General features: G+C 52.3%; 1 pseudogene; it reads right to left on the bottom strand.

The window, feature by feature from the left end:
* Nucleotides 1-8,660: 8,660 nt before the first annotated feature.
* On the bottom strand, nt 8,661-10,338 carry LOC123066423 (uncharacterized; annotated as a pseudogene).
* Nucleotides 10,339-10,651: the final 313 nt, after the last annotated feature.

Raw genomic sequence — 10,651 nt, 5'->3', positions numbered from 1 at the left:
GCGTGAAGGATTCCACTTGTCTTCTCCAAGCTTCATCAAAACCCTTCATTCGGAGTGCCTGTTGAAGGAAAGGCCATTTGACTTTGTCGTACGCTTTCTCGAAATCCACCTTGAAAACAAAACCATCAAGTTTTTTCGTGTGGAGCTCATGGAGCGTTTCATGCAGGACCACAACTCCTTCGAGGATGTTCCTGTCCGGCATGAAAGCAGACTGAGTAGGCTGCACCACAGTATGCGCAATCTGTGTGAGCCTATTCGTCCCGACCTTGGTAAAAAATTTGAAACTAACATTGAGAAGACAGATAGGCCGGAATTGCTCAATCCGCACAGCCTCTGTCTTCTTTGGAAGTAAGGTTATAGTTCCAAAATTCAGCTTAAAAAGATGAAGCTAGCCCAAGAATAAATCGTTGAACAAAGGCAAGAGATCTCCTTTAATAATATGCCAACACTTTTTATAGAACTCTGCCGGGAAACCATCCGGGCCAGGAGCCTTATTATTCTTCATCTAGGTAATTGCCTCAAATACCTCTTTCTCAGAAAAGGGATCGACTAAAATATCATTCTCAACAGCCGTAAGTTGAGGCACATCCTCAATCCTAGACTCATCCAGCGACACACAGTTGTCCTCTGGAGGCCCAAACAACTGCTTGTAGAACTCAGTGATATATTGCTTTAAGTTTTCCTGACCAAGAATCATTCCCTCGTCTTGTTCAAGCTAAAAGATCCTCTTTTTTCTATGCTTACCATTGGCGATCAGGTGAAAAAAATTTGTGTTCGCATCCCCCTGAACGACTCTAGTGACCTTAGCCCGAAGCGCCCACTTTAGTTCTTCCTCACGAAGGAGCTCTTTCAGCCTCATTTCCGCCTCTAGCTTGGCATGAAGCTCCAAGGCTGGCAGAATTGTGGTTTCGACCTTTACATCAAGGGACTGAATAAGAAAAAGGAGTTGTTCCTTTTCAGCCTTATAAATCCCACTGAGATGCTTAGCCCACCCATGTAGGAAACTTCTTGAATGCCTAATTTTATTCTGCCAGCGCTCAAGCGCAGACCGACCTCCTGCATCCTTAGCCCATTCTTTGGCTACGAGATCCAAGAAGCCTTCTCTCTCAAACCAAGCAAGCTCGAAAGAGAAAACATTTTTATTTCCCAAATGGGTAGCCTCTCCAGAGTCAAGGAATAAAGGCGTGTCATCAGAAATACCACGAATAAGCGCCTGGACCGTAACATATGGAAATTTCTGCTCCCATTCGACGCTAGCCAGGACTCGATCCAGCTTTTCAAATATCGGATTTGGCAAAGCGTTAGCCCAGGTAAACTTTCGGCCCGAAAGCTCTATCTCACGCAGATCTAGGCTTTCAATGATTGTGTTAAACATGAAGGACCATTGACCGTCAAAATTGTCATTATTCTTCTCATCACTCTTTCTGATAATATTAAAATCACCCCCCACCAGGATAGGAAGTTGTTCAGAACCACAAATCCTAACCAGACCAGCCAGGAAATCCGGTTTATGCTAAGGCTGTGCGGCACCATATACCGCCACCAAAGCCCAGTTAAACCCATCTGACTTCGACCGCACCCTAAACTTAACAGCAAAATCTCCCATGACCACGCTTCGGATTTCTAACGAGTCACATCTAACACCGAGTAAAATCCCACCCGATCTTCCTCGCGGAGGTAGACAATGCCAATCAAAATCAATACCCCTCGAAAGAGTATTAAGAAATTGTGGCGAGAAGTTGGCTCTACCCGTTTCCGACAAAGCAATAAAGTCCAACTTATGCTCAATAGAAGCCTCAGCAAGAAACCTTCTTTTAGCCAAGTCTTTCAGACCTTTGCTATTCCAAAAGATTCCTTTTATATCTCGTCATGGAATTTTTTAGCTGTTCGAATCCGAGCGCTCCTACGCACTGCGGAAACTGGGTAGATCTTCTGCTTCCATTTGCGTTTAGGAGCAGTAAAACTTTGCAATTGGTCCTCACAAGCAGCCACAGAGGTGCGCATTTCCACATTATCCACTCGCTCAACCTCCTCCTCGGGCTCAGGAGACGGTTGAGTCAGATCCGCACAAAGATTATCGAGCGCCCTGACCCCTAGTGCGTCGATCTCAGAATCATTCATAGGTTTTACCGCCGCTAAGTTACGAATCATCTCAAGCGCCCGTTCGGCCTCTAAATCCAGCATATCATTAACCGAGGTTGAGATTTCACTATCATTACTACCTAGTGAAATACCTAGTTGATTTGCATTATTGATAATCTCATCATTGGTAAAATGCAATATAGAATTAGAGGTATTGACAGACATACCAGTAGTGACCTCCACGTCACGAAGCTTGGCCACCCTCATAGCGCACCGCTGCTGAATGTCGTCCACTTTCGGATGGTCCTGGAGACGGCTACTAAACCGTCGCCCCTCGGAGACCGGATCCGGAATGCCCCCGAACACAATCACCTCCTCCCGAGTAGCAGCACTCGAGACCACCAAGCCGGGGGAAGGTTGAACCAGGGCCTCCCGCCCGAGCTCTCCATCCACCCCGGCCCGCCGGCCAGGCAACGAGGCCGGCGCCGAAGGCAAGCAGGCCTCTGTAGGCGCCCCTGGAGAAGAAGGCCCCGGGACCACCTGCCCCGAGCCCTCTCCGGAAAGCGACGCCGGCGCCACCGAGACCGGCCCGGCAAAAGGGGAGGAAAGAGCCGTGGCTAGCAGCCTCGGCCTCCCTCCCGAAGCATCAAGCTGCACCGCCCGAAACTCGTCATCCGCAAGCCCTGATGAGAGAGGCGAGGCCTCCTGCCCCATGCCCCCATCAACAGAACGCACCACCTGCTGAACCGGAGGTACGACGACCGCAGTGTAGGACTCCGAAATCACCATCTCCGGATCCCCGCCAGCGAGAGCAGCCTCCTCCGCCCCAGCCCTGACTGAGGTCGGCGACGCTCTAAGAAAAGGAACCACAGACTCCTCGTACTCCAGAGCCGGTAACATGTGCTCGAACATATCATCAGACTCCACCCGCTCACTCCAAAGTCTCGGAGGTGCAGATGCTGGCTTGAAAGACCCGAATCTAAGAGCAGTCATGGGTACCGCAGAAGTTGGAGCTACACCATCCGCATATGTCTTACAGTCAGCACCCGATGCTTTGGACAACTCTCGCCCACTATCAGCCGCTGGTGCCTCCTTTAGAGCTGAACCATCATCCCCCTCGTGCATATCAGTGTCCGTCCCATTGGCCACCTCGGCAAACAGACTCTCAACCTCGAACTCAATGACAAGGTTATAGATGTGACCTCGATATGCCCACTTTACCACCTCAGGCACATACTCGATGTTCAGCACACTAACCTGAATACAGGCAATCTCGTGGGCCCTAGTGAAGTCCATATCCACTCGCTCCAGTCTGCCCATCATGATACCCAAGCTGGCCATGACCCGGGCATCCTGCAACGGCTTGGAGGAAGCCCCAGAAAACCGCAACCATACCTGAGTCAGAGGCTTGCCCGTAGGCTCAATCCTCTTCCACTCGTGAAACTCAAGCACACCCTCAGTACCCGGCACCTTGCACATCCCGAAGCTCAGAAGCCTCTGAAGATCGTCAACGGACGGGAACTCAACCCGAAACAGGTTATCCTCCATAGTAACCAACTCCCACTGGAAATCCCCAGGAGCTAACTCTTTGAGCCGTTGAACAATCTGTGCCTCCGACACCTCACCTCTGGCAATTTTGACTAACCCAGTCGTCAAACTCAAAGACTCATCAGGAGCGTCCATCTCCGTTGGAGACTCAAAAAAAGTAAGCTCAGCACAGTACACTCCATACATCATGAGTGATGGTGCCTGATCTCCCAACAACGGGCAGTCCCCCAACTCGTGTGCCGGTTTACCACAAGTGCCACACAGCTCAGCCACACACTCCGCAATAAAATGTCCCTTGCCACCACATCTATAGCACAACATAGTCTCTTTCTTACGCGCACAGTTGGCTGCCCTCTCAGACTCAGCCCTGTCCGACACCTCCACTATCTCTGTCGACCCGGACTCCTTCCCAGGAATCTCAGCCGAGGCGAGCGCCGAAAGCACCTCCGTAGCGTGCCTAGACAGAACCGGCTCCTCAACGGCCTCGTCAACCACCATCTGGTCAGTAGCAGGCGGCGGTGGCCGTCGTGGACGGTACCGGCCACCCCGCCCCCTTTGGCCACCTCGATGACCACGAAATCCACCCCGCTGTTGGTGACCCAGGCCAGATGCCCCATCAACAAAGCCTCCTGGGGGCCCCAAGAATGGTCGCTCGGCCGTGCCATCGCTCTGCCAAGCGTAGCCCCGACCACCACCCGCGAACGAGGATCCACGGTGCTTACCAGCGCCATATGCATCGAAACCATCGTCACCCCACTGTCCCTTGGGCGTGGCAGAAGCTTGAGGTGGTTGTTGTGTCTGCACCAGCCCGACCCTGTTCGGCGGTGGCTTCGCTACGACGTGAGGCGGCGGAAACAGCCTTGGAAGCTGCCCGGTTGATGGCCCGGTTGCAGGTGGCCTCGGCACCGCACCACCACGACCAACAGCACCCGGCGCGGGAGGCCGGAGACCACAAGAGCCGGGGTGGGCGGCCGAGGAAACTGACCGCCACGACCCGCCATAGCCACCCCAGCCGCAGTCGGCGCCAGGGGCCGGGACCCTGCATGGACCGGCTGCGGTGGTCGGGGTCCGGTGCCCCCTCCACCGGCCCGAAGCCGAGGCACCCGCAGGTACCCCTCTGGCAGCAGGAAGGAACGGAGCAGGAGGCAGCCCCCGGACATCCCCAACCCCCGAGGCTGGCGACGGCACGGCACCATGGCCAGCGCTGGCACCCTGCGGCGTCGCGGATTGGACATGGCCGTTCCCAGCGTTCTTCCCCGGCGGCAGAGCTCCCCCGTGACCCGTCATCAGCCCCAGCAGCGGGATGCCCCGCGCTCTCCCACTCCCTGCCGTACGCAAGTTCTGGCTACACCGACGCAGAACCCTAGCGGGCGATGTCGAGGGAGGACGCAACGATGGAAACGACGCCCCGTCTTCCACAGTCGCGGTCAAAACCGGCTCCACCTGGCCCACATACCCAGGTGAGACTAGCCCGACCAGCCCACCCGCGAGGCCCGGATCGACACCCAGCTCCGGCTGGTTTGGCACCGGGTTAGCATGGGCCACATACCCAGCTAACTCCGGCCCAACCGAACTCAGCCCGAGAGCACACACGCTCGGCCCCTCACGGCCTAAGATGGAATTCAAACGCTGTTTACGGGATGCAGCGATCCCGAGTCCCGGAAGAACCGGCGAGACGGCCGCACGCATCGCCGGCACAGATTTGGCTGAAGTCCGGCGACTTTTTTTGTTGCGATTAACCATGATCCAAGACTCCGGCCTAATAAGATCGAAAACAGTGAGATCAGGGAGACTAACCTTCGGCAAAGGACCCTTCCAAGGTTTGACCGCCGCCGTCGACAATCTCCGATGAACTAGATGTCGAACCATCTCCCGTTCGTCGCCCTCGAGAAGCCCGTTCCTTGCCGGATCATGAAGGCAGGACTCCGCTGATGGATGATGCGACCTCCTCTTCCGAATAATCGGCATTTAACCAGTCATTGACGTGGTCAGAGGGAGTTGGCGTCGGCGGCGATGGTGGAGCGTCGTCCGCATCCCCGTCCGCATCCTCCTCCTCGGCATCCGCCAAAGCCCTGAATCTGCCTCCGACTCGCCGGCCATCACCGGAGAGGAGAGGCGGCCCGCCCCTAGTCGCCATGCCCGTCGCCCCGAGACGCGTCCGCCAAAGCACCTTATGCATACATAATGTTGTTCGATCGATTAATGGCGTATGTTTCCATTGTACATTGGGTGCCGCTACATGTCAGTCCACTGGTTATTAAATTTGGGTCAGTCGACCGTTCTAGACCGTTGGATGAAGATCATATGGCGCCTGGCCCTTCTTCTTCCTCACCTCTTCCACTACCTCAACTCTTCTTCTTCTGAGACTGCCGCACGGGCCGCCGGCCTAACCGCTGGCCCCCATTGTCCGCAACCGCCTCGTCGCCCCGCCCTCCCATGAACCGCCCCCACTGCCGATCTTGCCGCCGCCCCCGACCATTCCTCTAGCCCCGGCCGCGTCTAGTTTTTTCTCTCCGGCGAAGCCTCACCACCGCCCCCACCCTAAACCCTAAGATAGATAATGGGGTTGCCCTCCGGCGAGCCCCTTCTTTCCCTCCGGCTCACTCCAGCGAACCACTCAAAATCGATTGATCCAAATTTAAAATTCAGTCCGCTGTCATTTAGCTAAACTGTTGTACATTGCAACATATAAACATGATTACAGTTACACCCCAGTTTGTTAACTGCATTGCATGCATTTGCCATTTGCCCCTGCAAAAGGTCAGATCTTGCAGCAATGCAGCCCATCATCTAGGAAATTAGGACTCCAATATTGCATTTCTAAGACCGAGAAAGCAAAATTGCTTGAAGAAATGAGAGAACCCCCAATGGAAAACACCTTGGTTAGTAAATTGTTTTTACTTAAGCCGATTTGCTATCCGCCTTTCCCAACCGTTCCACGCAAATCCAATGCCTCACGTTCTTATTCCTCCTCCTATCCAAATCCAGGGACAATTTTCTTCTTCCCCAATGCGCTCTGCACTTTCTCTACCCTAGTACTGCACGTCTGCTGCCGCGCAGCCCCCCGCTCCCCAAGTCACCACCTTCGTCGTGCTTCTGCTGAAGTCCCTTTAAACCTCGTCACGATTTGGTTGTCAATGAACCCCACGCACCCGAAACTGTCGAACCTGAGACTCATCCCCATTGGCGACGCTGCGGCCATGCCGTTCTCGGTCTCAGATCGCTCATGTCGAAGGCCTTGCTGGCGCTAGATGTGGCGGTCAGAGCTTCGCCGAAAATCTGCTGATGAAAAATGCAATTTGAGGCAACTAATAAGCAAAACCAAGGAAATTAATACCCAGCCATGGAGGAGACTAGATGTACACCAAATTAAATGAAAATGAACTGAATTTAGCCTAGATAGTTAGGTTCCTTGTGGTCGAACCAGCCTATCATGGTTCAAGTCCCAGACTTGACACTAGTGTTTGCATTTTTTTGGATTTATTTCAGACTTCTCAGACATGTTCGTTCAGTGGACAAACGTTTCGTATTCCTAGACTTGACACTAGTGTTTACTAGGTCTATGGTGACTTCGTCAATCTCAAAGGTGCTCATAGGATTAATGTGTGCGTGGGTGCATCATATGAATGCCTATATGTGAGTATGTGCGATTGTATTTGTTAATAAAAAAAGAAAAGGAAGTTAAATGAACTCTGCATTTCCATCTAATAAATGGGAAAGTCTCAGGTGCTCCTCCAAGTGCCCCAAAACAAAATAATCACCACAAGACACTAGTGAAAATAATTGAAAACATTTCAGGACACCAATAGTTAATGATATCAGGACAGAAATTTTCATTTTATATTCAATCCACAGGTCGAGAAACGAAAAGGATAAAAATAACGTTTTCCAGAATTGTGACGTGACAACATTCCTTAAAAGATACATTACTTGAGCTGCCGGTGGACATGGAAAACTTTTTGTTGCGAAAAGACATGTAAAACTTAATGAAACAAATTATTCAAGTTTACTGAAAAATGTGCACACTGCCTAGAACAAAAGAAGAAAGCATCAAGAGACACAAAAAGATCAGATGCCTGTGAGAAAATTCAGCAAAAACAAAGTCGAGCAGCTGAGGAAGAAACCCCATCCATGATCTGCTTCAGGTCGCCATTTACCGGCAATGCAGCTGCCACGGTCGTGTGGCACCACGTTGCTCCTGTTTGAGGCCTGGCGGCGAACTTGGAGCTCCGTCCCAAATCGATTGACTGATGTTGTAATTTTAGTCCAATGATAAATAGCAGAACCTAAGCGGGAAAGTTTCAGGTGCTCCAAACTACAGAATCACCAGAATACACTGATAGAAAAACATGAAAACATTTGGACATGGAGTATCTATTCCCGAGCTCAAATGCTCCCTTATAAACAGTACAATAGAAAAGGTAAAAAATCTGAATTTTCTTTTTGGTAAACTTTGATATAATTGCAAAATTTCAGCACGAAATGATATTCGTGGAAGTCGTGAAAAAAATCGATGTTCCAAAAATGCTAGTTTTGGAAACATTTTGAAGTGCTGTTTTTTTCTGTCACTTCCACATTGTCATTTCATGCTGAAATTTTGCAATCATATGAAACATTTGTTAAAGGTTACCGCAAAAAAATCAGAGTTTTTTTAATTTTTTTTTACTATTTTTTCAATTTTACTATTCATAAGGGGGCATTTGAGCTTGGGAGCAGAATAGGACTTTCGAAAACATTTAAGCATATCAATAGTTCATGAATCTACCTTGATGCAAATTTTCATTTATATTCAATCCATAGCTCTTGTAACAAAAGGGATAATCTATTTTGGTTTTCAAGAATTGTGACGCCCCAATATTCGTGGACAGGAAGAAGCCACATTCGAACCCCTTTTTTCTAGATATATTACAAAGCTGCCAGTGGACATGGAAAACTTAACCAAGCAAAAGAAATCGAATTTGAGAAAGAAACAAGTGACACGCTAATTGTGGCAGAGATCATGGTAACTTACATCGAGTAAATAGGGATCATAAGGAACACCAAAAGAGTGACTTGTGAGAAAATTCAGCCAAATACTAGTTGGGCAGTTGAGGAAGAAACGCCATGCATGATCTGCTGCACCGTGTAGTCCTTCTGCTCGTCCGTCCACGAGTGTGGCTGCGTGACCATCTCCCAGTCCCAGAGCCCCTTGCCCCGCGCATGACCTTTCCTGTACAAGGCGACACGGCGCAACGCCGTGCATGCTCCCACGACGAAATTGACAAGGTAAATCTGCCTTCCGGCCCCCTCGAAGCCAGCAACCACAAGCTCCTTCAAGAGATGCTGCCGAAGCTTGCTTGGCTGCCATGGAATTTCTTCACCGGGGTTCAGCCAACAGGAGGCAATGTTGATGTGTAGGATCTCCAGGGAGGGCGCCATCTCAAGGAAGAGACGCGGCCACGAGGCATCCCAGGAAGACGGCACGTCGGCGACCAGCAGCCGCCTCAGGCTGGGCAAATACGACAACGGGGAGCTAGACGGCACGATCCATCTGTCAGGACCGGTGAACCGGACGACGAGGCTCGTTATGTTGGGGCTCCATCGAAGGAACATGTCGAGCTCCAGCTTCAGCGGCAGCGCAAAGTATTGGCGCACGTATTCAAGCTCGAGCTCGACACCGAGGCGCATGGTGAAGTTGGATTGCCTCAGGGAGGGAAACGAGTTATGCTCGAAGAACACTCTGCTTCCCGCTCCCAGTCCCAGGGAGGCTAGGCTCTCGAGACAGGGGAGGCTCCTCAGCTGTATCCATCGGAATGAGCAGTTCTCCACGACAAGCTCTCTAATGTCTGAATTGGGGCGTCCACCACCAGTGGCAAGAGCGTGCCCGAGTCGGCGCTCCGGCAGCTGCACAAGATGAGGTGCACGGTCTGCAGCTTTGGGCACGAGGTGAAGACGGCCTCGTAGGCCGCCGGAGGCGTCGATTGAATGTCTCGCAGGACGAGCATGGTAAGCGCACCGTACTCGTGCAGCAGTGGCGGGAGCGCGCACCGTCCGAGCTTGAGGGTTCGCAGGCGTGACGAGCGGGGCTCCTTACACAGGCCATGGCTGGGAAAGGCGTGGACGGCTTCTTGCTGCTTGTGGTTGTGGTACAGCGGCTTGGCGATGGCCTCGAGCTCCTCGACGCCCCAGGCATCAATGGCCTCCGCGATGAGCCGGTTCAGGGAGCAGCCGTTGCCGGTGACGAAGAACTCCAGGCTCAGCCTCTTGACGACCCCCGGGCGACGGCGAGGTCCTTCCAAGAATCTCTCGATGGAGCTGTTGAAGGTGCGCATGGCGCGGCGCTTGCACCTCTCGATGTTAGGCATGATATCCAGGTTGATGGTGTCGCTTCTGTACTGTAGGCGCACATGAGCTGGTTTGCTGGATATGTCGAGGTGGAGGAGGAGCCATTTGAGGTGGCGCGGCGGGAGTAGGTCGCTGACCCTGAAGTCCAAGGCGGGCAGCTCGCGGGGGAGGCGCGCCCACCGCCTGGAGATCGACCCGGCACCGAGCGCCGTGCGGGTGTCGACGCGGCGGAGGATGAGCAGGAGCAGATCGTCGGAGAGGTCGCTGATCAGGTCGTCACGTCGCCGGCACAGGAATTGATCCGCCCGGCTCCTGCTACTGCTACTTGCCCTAGTCCTCTTGGCCCTGCCCATGAGAGAGATCTGTCTCCACCTGCGCGACCAATCGAGTAGCGACAAGCGAGCAGATGTGCTTGGGTCGCGACCGCCGTTGGGCTTAACCAGAGCCTTCGGCATCGACGTCGAAACCTGCTCGGAGAAGTGATTAACGACGGAGGATCGGAGTATGAATTGTGATCGGAAACCGCCGGCGAGAAGTGATCTACGGGAAAACGGAGTCCCACATGGAAAACCCTACTCTTTTTTTGAGACAACATGGAAAACCTTCTACCACGTTCCCGGTCGGTTCAGATCTGGTTTTCTCGTTTTTCTTTTTTCTGCTGTTTCTTTTAAGGTTTTCTTCAATTTTTTACTTTTTA

This window comes from Triticum aestivum, chromosome 3B (genome assembly GCF_018294505.1).
Source record: "Triticum aestivum cultivar Chinese Spring chromosome 3B, IWGSC CS RefSeq v2.1, whole genome shotgun sequence".
Taxonomy (NCBI): domain Eukaryota; kingdom Viridiplantae; phylum Streptophyta; class Magnoliopsida; order Poales; family Poaceae; genus Triticum; species Triticum aestivum.
This window is presented reverse-complemented; position numbering and strand designations above follow the sequence as displayed.